At 31.1% G+C, this 10,000-nt stretch overlaps 3 long non-coding RNA genes across 3 annotated transcripts in view; 2 read left to right on the top strand and 1 right to left on the bottom strand.

Moving 5' to 3' along the window:
• The first annotated feature begins 537 nt into the window (after positions 1–537).
• LOC139786587 (uncharacterized) lies at positions 538–763 on the top strand. Its single transcript, XR_011722349.1, has 2 exons — positions 538–621; positions 698–763. It is a non-coding gene; the product is annotated as an uncharacterized lncRNA (long non-coding RNA).
• Positions 764–4,986: 4,223 nt separating this feature from the next.
• LOC139786585 (uncharacterized) lies at positions 4,987–7,438 on the bottom strand. Its single transcript, XR_011722347.1, has 4 exons — positions 7,076–7,438; positions 6,517–6,603; positions 6,194–6,297; positions 4,987–5,174 (listed from the first exon to the last, which is right to left on the bottom strand). It is a non-coding gene; the product is annotated as an uncharacterized lncRNA (long non-coding RNA).
• Positions 7,439–9,138: 1,700 nt separating this feature from the next.
• The window catches only part of LOC139786586 (uncharacterized), a 1,276-nt gene continuing 414 nt past the window's right edge, over positions 9,139–10,000 (top strand). Inside the window, exon 1 of the long non-coding RNA XR_011722348.1 lies at positions 9,139–10,000. This exon is cut by the window's right edge and continues 217 nt beyond it. This is a non-coding gene — a long non-coding RNA (uncharacterized lncRNA).

Consider the following 10,000-nt stretch of genomic DNA (forward strand, 5'->3'; position numbering starts at 1 on the left):
TTTTCTGTCTCGGTATGAAAGCTCATTCAAGCATCATACTGCAACTTGAATTGGGCACATTGACATTTTAGATGATTTAAAAGTACTAACTCCATCTAGATTACATTGCACGCTAATATTAAAATTGTTTACAATCCCTTTCTCTAATAATGTTTTATACACTTGTCCCCTAGTCACATCGGAAATACCACCGTAGTCTCCATTCCTTTGCAATTGATAGAACAATAGCCCTGATAATAAATATCGTAATTATTCCTTTAGAGAAATGTATACAAAAAAACTACCACTACGTCGAAGATCTGTCTCAATATATAAACTTTGACAATTTGGACAATTAATCCTTTTTGCATTTCCAAAATGTAATGGTATAATGCATGTTGGACAATAGTAGTGATTTTGAAGTTTGGCAATATTGGCAAATTTCTTAAAGAACATATATTTTGTAGGATTTACTGGAGCCGGAAGATGGCAGTTGATTAACTTGATAAGATCTTCAATTTCAGCATCCGTTGATTGATGACGAATCGCATGACTCATTATAAGAATATCGCTTTCTTCTATCGTTAAAGGACAGCCTTCGAAAATAGGTTTTCTTTCCTGCAGATATATACAAAGAAAAAAGTAAACATTAGAAATAGTTTTATTTGTTATTTATTGTATATTCAAATATTAGGAATTAATTAGTGAGATATTTCAGAAAATAATGTTCGCCTTCCAGTACTTCAAATGAATTACAATATTACAAACCTCATCGTTGAGCACATTTTCCACATTATTATTGGGCTGATCGAAGTTGCCATCTCTATTTTGAAAGTCCTCTTCGTCATCATGGATTTCTTCATTCATGTCACGTTCGTCTTCTACATCCATATTAATAAAATCATTGCCATCACTTATACTACTCAAGTCCTGTAAATTATTCCTATTTTGTTACAATAATTCTTCCCATACAAAGATACGTGTTATTAAATAAAAAATTTTTTTTTTTTTAAACATTTTTAAATGTTTATAACACTATATTTACGACATATTTACGACAGATTTACATACAAAGATACGTGTTATTGAATAAAAAATTTTTTTTTTTTAAACATTTTTAAATGTTTATAACACTATATTTACGACAGATTTTTCCATCTGATTGGGTAATATATTATCATACAACAATGAAATAATATTTTAAATCAATTTCAAAATTCTGCGGTAAATAGACATAATCTACCCACTCGGCATGTTATGTTGCTGAAATATTGAAATATTCGGAAATGGTGCAGAAATTTTCGTTAACATTTCATTTGTAACTATGCATCTGAAATATTTCAGAAATGTACCTGCATCATGTTTTTTATAATATTGCATTAACAATATTTCTGAAATCTTTCAGAAAGTTGTTTACAATATTTGTAAGTTTCTGTAATATTGCAAAAAAATGTAGCAGATGCAATATTTCAGAAATATTTCTGAAACATTATAAAAGTAATATTACGTTTGCATTGTACGAATAATATTTCTGTAACATATCAAACGCAACATTGCATTTAAAATATTTCTGAAAAATTTCTGAAAGATTGCGTAGGTAATGAAAAATTGAATTGCAGGCAGTGAATTTCTACAATATTGCAGAAGAAATATTGCAGATGTAATGGTTCAGAAACATTTCTCTAATAAATGATAAACTATTATTACGTTTACATTGCACGCGTTATATTTTTGAATGTTTCACATACAACAGTGGATTTGTAATATTTCCGAAAAGTTGCTGACAGACTTTAGAACTTATAAAAAATTAAATTTATTATTATATAATTATTGCATTTTATTGCATTTTGTTTCTTTTATTAAAAATTTTCTGATATTCCAAATTTTGTCATATGGCATTTTTAATATAAAATATAAAATATTTAATAATATTTAATATAAAATAATATTCGACGCTGACTGGCAAAAAAGATTTATTTGTATATCTGTATTGTTAATATTGTTATGCGATAGCTTTATGCTCACCAAAATAAGCAAGTATAAGAAAGAAAGAAGCGTCAGAGTCAGAGGATCACCACTACCCTGTTCGATCATCGATGTCAAGCAACAAGGCGCCGGTATACTACTTGGATGGGTGACCGGCTGAGAGAGCGGATTTCTTCGGACAAATGCGCGGCGGCTATACGCACATGGCTTAATATATTTTTTTTGTTCCGGTAACAAAATATTTCATTTTTCACATATCAACAAATAGTTTTTGAGTCAATAACAAAATTTTGTTTGCTAATACAAAACATTTTTCTCAGTGTAAAATGTATTTGAAATATCTCTGAAGTGTTTCTGCAATATTTCGTAGATATATTTCAGAAATATTTCAGAAATATTGCCGAAATCTTTCAGCAAAGTTGCATTTGAAATAATTGTGCCGATTGAAACATTGCAGAAATGTTGCAGAAACGGTCGTGAAATATTTCTGAAATATTGATGAAAGGTGTAATATTTCAAATGGAATTTTGCAGAAATGTTTCTGAAATATTACATGCCGAGTGGGTAATATATGTTCTATTACTATTATTGATCTCAAGAAAATAATCTTCTTCAAAATACAGTCAATTTTGCATTAATTACCTCATACGACAATATCTTTTCTTGCAATACCCGTAACAATTCCAAATATTTACCAATTCTTCTGCAACATCTTCATTTAGTTGAAAATCGTTATCATCGGCTTCACATTCGTCAGAACTATCCTTTTCTGGACAAGGTTCGTTAAGGTGTGCAGGTACTGCATAGTTGCATAGTCGATATCCTCGTCTATTTCCACATTACCATCTTCATTCCTTTCCTATTCAATAATCGCGGATCGAAGTTTTAAATATTTAATATATATTCCATCTAAATCGAAAAACATTAACCGTCGACGCATCCGATTTTTTTTAATTTTAAGACAAGTTTATGATGAAAAACAAACACAAAAATGTTTTAAGATGTATTGTAAAAGTTTCGAAATTCAATGAGAAAGAAAAAAAAATTTTGACATCATTGACAGTTGACGTAGTGCTACGTGTTGATTGCGGCACAGTAAACAACTGTGCCGCAAACACGTAGAACTACGTCTACTGCACAGTATGGGCACAGCAACAACTGTGCCGCAATCAACACGTAGCACTACGTCAACTGTCAATGATGATGATTGACGTGATCAAGGAAGGCCAAGGCCCACACCGGGATGTAGCGCCGAGTTCATCATCAGTGACAGTTGACGTAGTTCTACGTGTTTGCGGCACAGTTGTTACTGTGCCTGTTTGATTTATATTTTTGTTTATTTTTTAAGCAACAACGTAGAACTACGTCAACTGTCACTGATGATGAACTCGGCGCTACATCCCGGTGTGGGCCTTGGCCTTCCTTGATCACGTCAATCATCATCATTGACAGTTGACGTAGTGCTACGTGTTGATTGCGGCACAGTTGTTGCTGTGCCCATACTGTGCAGTAGACGTAGTTCTACGTGTTTGCGGCACAGTTGTTTACTGTGCTAGTTTGATTTTTTCAAACATAAATTTATTTTAAAGAAATAAAACAATAAATGTTTTTTTATATTTACTTTTATGTCAGAAAACATAAGATACTCATATAATTCAAGTTAGAATTATAGGCTTTCTCTCTCTCTCTCTCTCTCTCTCTCTCTCTCTCTCTCTCTCTCTCTCTCTCTCTCTCTCTCTCTCTCTCTCTCTCTCTCTCTCTCTCTCTCTCTCTCTCTCTCTCTCTCTCTCTCTCTCTCTCTCTCTCTCTCTCTCTCTCTCTCTCTCTCTCTCTCTCTCTCTCTCTCTCTCTCTCTCTCTCTCTCTCTCTCTCTCTCTCTCTCTCTCTCTCTCTCTCTCTCTCTCTCTCTCTCTCTCTCTCTCTCTCTCTCTCTCTCTCTCTCTCTCTCTCTCTCTCTCTCTCGGGAGTTCCTAAGCTTTAAATTGAGATGTCAATGATTACTCTACGATTATTAGTTTCGAAGATATAAACGTTCAAAGTGTGACATGTTTTCGTTGCATCTACAAGAAATTTAACTAAACTTTCTAACGCTACTGTATCTAAACGGTAAAAAATAGAGAGTTCGGACTTGTTTTATCATAAATGGGACTTCTTAAGCTTTAAAATGAGATGTCAATAATTACTCTACGATTATTAGTTTCGAAGATATAAACGTTCAAAGTGTGACATGTTTTCGTTGCATAGTCGCGTTCAATTGTTTCATCCGTGGGTACCCTCCCTACCGCGGAGAAAGACGTAGTTCTACGTCAAAAAAATTTTTAATTTTTACTTTTTTCATTTATTCTCGGCGTGAATCCAAATTTTTTACAAATTTTGAAAAAAGTCAACAAAGTTTGTCGTTGACTATTTCTTGAAAAATTAGTTTTGTTTTTGAAAGGAAAGCCAGTTTATAGAGAATATTAAATATATATACCTGATTTAATCGCTCCAATAGTTGCCTATGTTTTTCACAAGAATGAAGAGTTGTTACCGGTATGCGGGCAGATCGATCTTTCAAGTATGGTTTATAAGATCTGCGTTTCATGTTTTCCAACTTACAATAACGCGAAAACCCGAATGTTTTTTTCAATAAAAATGAGCGTAATATCCCACATAGCACATAATATTTCAGTAATATTGCAGCAATATTATTTTTCCATTGCAATATTACAATGAAATATAACAGAAATATTGCAGTAATATTACTGAGATATCTCGGTAATATTAAAATGTCCGCGCAAATGAATATCAGTAATATTACTGTAATATATATTAGTAATATTACGGTAATATTACTGTAATATTTGCGTGATATTTATACAATATTGCTAGGAATTAAACCATTTTAATAATTTTTATTAAATTTTATTAAATTATTTTTAATAGTATTGTTACATACAATATTAAAATAATATTGATATTGTTAACGCAATAATATTATTTGTGTAATATTAGACAATATTTATTTAATATTGCTAAAAATTAAACCATTTTAATAAATTTTATTAAATTTTATCAAATTGTTATTTTTAATAATAGTATTACATATAATATTAAGAAAATAATATTGATATTATCTTTCTATCTCTTTCTTCTTCAAAACTGCTCCATGCTCTGCACTGCTCTGCTCTGCACTGTATGAATTTCCACTGATAAAGAGTTACGTAACACTATAACATAATACAATAACTGTAATTATTATTTATATCTGATTATACAAGGTGAGTTTTATTTTGTGTGCCAATTATCTCCTAAAGTATTGGTTTATTGGAAAAATGTTTCAGATAAAAGTTGGAGGGTTCATAGAGGAATAATGGATGATCTTAGATTTTGAGTCTGGAACCCATGTTGAGCCCAGTAGGGTCCAAGTCAAATTTTTTAAATAAAAACTCCCATTTTTTATTACATCATCTTTTTCTACTAATTAATATAAACAACTTTTGTCTGAAACATTTTTTATTTGCCTTATACTTTTTGAGATATTCAAGAAAAATTTGGCAATTTTTTTAATATTTAGCTTATGATATCTTGATAAATGCTTGTCGGAGGGAAAAATGATACAAGACTTTTTGACTTAATATGGTCTCAAGAATATGCTATTGCAATAATACCCCAATTTCTTTAAATATTTGTGTATACATTTCCTTGAAGCTTTCATGTGTACACAATTATTTAAAGAAATTAGAATACTATTGCAACAGTATATTCTTGAAACCAAGTTTTCCTTGAATATCTCAAAAAGTATAAGGCAAATAAAAAAATGTTTTAGACAAAAGTTGTTCATATTAATTAGTAGAAAAAGATGATACAATAAAAAAGGGATTTATATTTAAATAATTTGACTTGGATCCTATTAGGTTTAACACAGGTCCCGGACTCAAAATCTAATAAAATTGTCTATTGGTTCTCCTTGAACCCTCCAACTTTTATCCGAAACATTTTTCCAATAAATCAATACTTTCTGAGATAATTAGAGCGGAGATGATTGGCACACGAAATAAATCACCCTGTTTATTTCATACATAATTACATATTCAAACATAAGAGTACGGGGTTAAGTATGACGTGTTCCAATATTCACTGTCTATACTGAAAATCTATGGTTAATGTTATACATACACTTTAGATTTTCAGTACTGGATATTAAAATATTGGAACGCAGTTTATACCAAGTTTAAATTTTTCTTACTTATGTATCTAATAAATAAAGCTGTCGCTCAGAAGAGTTTGATAGAAATCAAACTGCTTGGTGCTGCTCTGCGTGAACTTCTACTGATGGAAAGCAACGTAACACTGCAACATAATACAAAAACAGTAATTATTATTTACATCTAATTATATATTTTAAACATAAAAGTAGGTTAAGTATGAATCTGTATTCCGATATTCACTATCTATGTATACTGAAAATCTGTAGTTATAAATGTTACACGTATACTTTGGATTTTCAGTATTGACGATTTTAATATTGGAAAGCATGGTTTATATCAAATTTAACTTTTTCTTACTTACGTATCTAATAAATAAATCTTTTGCTCTTCTATCAAACTACTTGATGCTGCTCTGGACTGCATGAACATCCACTGATGGAAAGCAATACTGTAATATATAGTATAAGAACAATAATTATTATAAAATCACGTAAATGGTTAAATAATCATGGTTAAATCACTTAATTAATGATTAAACTGCTTTTTAGAAGATTTGGGATCGGCATATTTCTATCACGTATCTGCAACTGAGGGCTCCAGTTGGATTAAACTGTTAAAAATTTTGAGGTTAAGTTAGCATCAAGATTTAAGAATAAAGCCGTTAATAAATAATTTCATTAGAGACTCGTTCAATAAGGTTACAAAGGCAAATATATGTATTTTAAGATGGTCATTGAAATGATTTTTATGATATAAACGTGGTTTTTGGTTTTTGCAGACCATGCCACGTAATCTCTATTTTTGGATTTAACGACAAATCGCCAAATATATATGTACAATGTACATATTAGTAATAATTATACGAAAATACTTTTAAAAATATTTGTGTGAACAATATTTATTAAATAAAGAAAAATTACCTGAAATTAAAACGATTGTTTCTGTGCGGTGTCGTACTACGTGATTGCGTGGTCCCACGGAGCCATGCAAGAGACAGCTTCTTCTTTTATGTAATGATGGCCTTCAAGCAGTAGTGCTGCTCTAAAAACGGCCAGGGCGAACCACTAGTCTTATAAGCCGCAAGCGGCGTAATTACAAAGGTTGTAGGCCTCGAAAGGCGCCGATACAAGGTACTGATAGTTAAACAATGCAGACAGTAACAGTCGCAATACTTTGAAAAAAATTTGCTTTCGGACAAAACACGTCCGAACACGATCGAGCTCGCCAACCGACTCCTGCAAGAGACAGCGAGAGAAGACCGGGAATGGTGGGGGTCGGTGCTGCGACCAAGCGCATAGCTACACAAACTAGCGTTCTTCCCTCCACTTACGCACACAGAAACGTTCTGTTTATCCGTGTGACAAACTCGTAATTTGAAAAGTTTAATATTGATTATATAAGAAATATGAATTTTAAATTTTATCCATTTATTTTATTATCAATTTACTTACTGGCTCTTAATTAAAAATTAATTGTATATATAATTACCTTTTATTATTACAAAACAAATAACAAGTTATAAAATTAAATACCACTTATAAAATTTGTCTTAATCACTTTTATTCCCCGAAAGTACAAGTCAGTCTTTTGATTCCATCACATTTTTTGATTCAGATTTTTCTTTCTTTCAGTCCAAAATTCTTTAACTGGTATATATTATCTGTGCAATACGTACGTATGATTGTGTGATACCTTAATAACGTCTTAATGACGTCAATAAGATGTCATTAAAATGTCATTTGACATTATTTTGCTACTTAAAGTATTATATTTCAACAATATATTGCAGCAATATTACTGTAATATTTCAATATTATTTAAAAACGTATAATACATCAGTAATATTTCTGAAATATTTCATTGTAATACGTAATATTTCTACTATATTGCAATATTACTGCAATATTTCTGTAATATTACGTGCTATGTGGGATACGTGTTGCGGAATGCTATTATTTATTCTCGCATCGATAAACTCGCAAATAATATTAATAATGTAAATAAATAAATATTCTATTATATCGAAATCTTGCGATGTGAGAATATTCTCGTGTTCCGACACTTCTCCCGCACGGTCTTCCCTCGGTACCTCACATACATTTGTTCTGTACAAGCGTGTTAGAACCAATGAGATCATTTGAATCATAAACATGCCCAAATAAAGTAAAAGTTTAGTTTGTTGACGTTCTAACACAGGTAAATCGGTGTATGTGTGTGAGGTCATACCGATGGATGTAAATGTAATATTTAACGCTACAGTCAGTTTGACAATAGCGAGCGCGTTCGCCACACGTTTCAAAATGCTCGAAGTGGACAATGCCAACTGTGTTCTCGTCGAGTTTGTAAATGAACATAATAAACTCGCGGTTGGATATCGAATTTGGTTTGTCGATAAGGACTTCATCGAAAATGATGACAATTTAAATGAAGTTATAAGGGACGAAATTACAACACAAATTTTATGGCCAAACTGCGATATGAAGAGTGCAAGTGCGATGAAAAAAATTATTAAAAATCTCAAGGATGATGACTGGACTAAGCATGCAGTGAAAGTACATAGTTATGGTGGTATGTAATATTTATATATATTAATAAGAGTTTTTTATATTCATCTCTCTTATAAATACATTCTGTATAATATTATGGGGGGGGGGGACATTTCATGCCAAATCAGATGACATTTACCAGTAATTAACCAGTAATGTTATTTTATATTAGCCATAGATATTTTCTCTTTTAATTCTCTTTTGCTTTGCGAGACATGAGCGAACAGAAAATTAATACCCAAGGAAAATAAATCAAATTATATATTATATGGTTATTTTCAGGTTGGACCTTAATGCATGACACGATGTCCAATATCGAAAAATTCGATATTGCAATGCCAAGTAAAGAAGACAGGAAACTTCTAATGCAAAGGAATAAATCTAATAATGAAGAAAACATCAAGAAATTGTCCCCAAAAAATTCGAACAAGGTACACTATTTCTTTGTAAACCGTATAACATTCTCTCATTTTCCGTAACCCGGCAAAAAAATGTGTCTGCAGCAGGAGTCCTTAATTTATTAACTTTAATATTACTGCAATTACAAATAATACTATTTGCACTTATAATTGCATGCTGAATATATTCAACATTTTAAATATTAAAATGTGTCTATACAGTACCGCTTAAAAGTCTGACATCACCTGTCAAGAACATTGCATTCAGTAACTTCAAACATCAGTAGTTCAATTATTGTATAGAAATAAATAAAGGCAAATAGCAAATTTCAAATTTAATTTTTATATTACAACTATAAGTATACTTTTGATAAAATAAGACAATAAATAGATAACTGCGAGGTGCAACTTTCTGAATTGAAAAAGTTAAATATGTGAAAAAAGTGAAAAAAAAAAAACAAAAAATAAAAATAAAGCTGAAAGAAAGCTTTCAAATGCTTTTTACAATTTTCATCTCTAATCACAAAAACGGGAGCTATTTGATATAAAACAAAAACATGCAAAATACTACATTAGTAAATTGAATGTAGTTCAAAGAGAAAATGATATAGGGCCAATTCCTTTTAGTGACACAAGTCGACACAAACATCGTTCTATCCTTCTTGGCATTCAATGAATAACAAAGACAGAACGACACTTGTGTCGACTTGTGTCACTAAAAGGAATTGGCCCATAATATCTACATGATCTCAGCGCGACAAAAAAACTCAATCTCCTTTTCAATTTGCATTTTTTTTTCATTTGGATCATATAATCGGGCGCTGAGCTACTGATGTTTGAAATTAGCAAATGCTTTTAGCAGGTGATCTCAGACTTTTAAGCAGTACTGTATAATAGACAC

This window comes from Temnothorax nylanderi, unplaced genomic scaffold (assembly GCF_030848795.1).
Source record: "Temnothorax nylanderi isolate EJ_2023f unplaced genomic scaffold, tnyl_v1.0 TNYL_tig1083_pilon, whole genome shotgun sequence".
NCBI classification, from domain to species: Eukaryota; Metazoa; Arthropoda; class Insecta; order Hymenoptera; family Formicidae; genus Temnothorax; species Temnothorax nylanderi.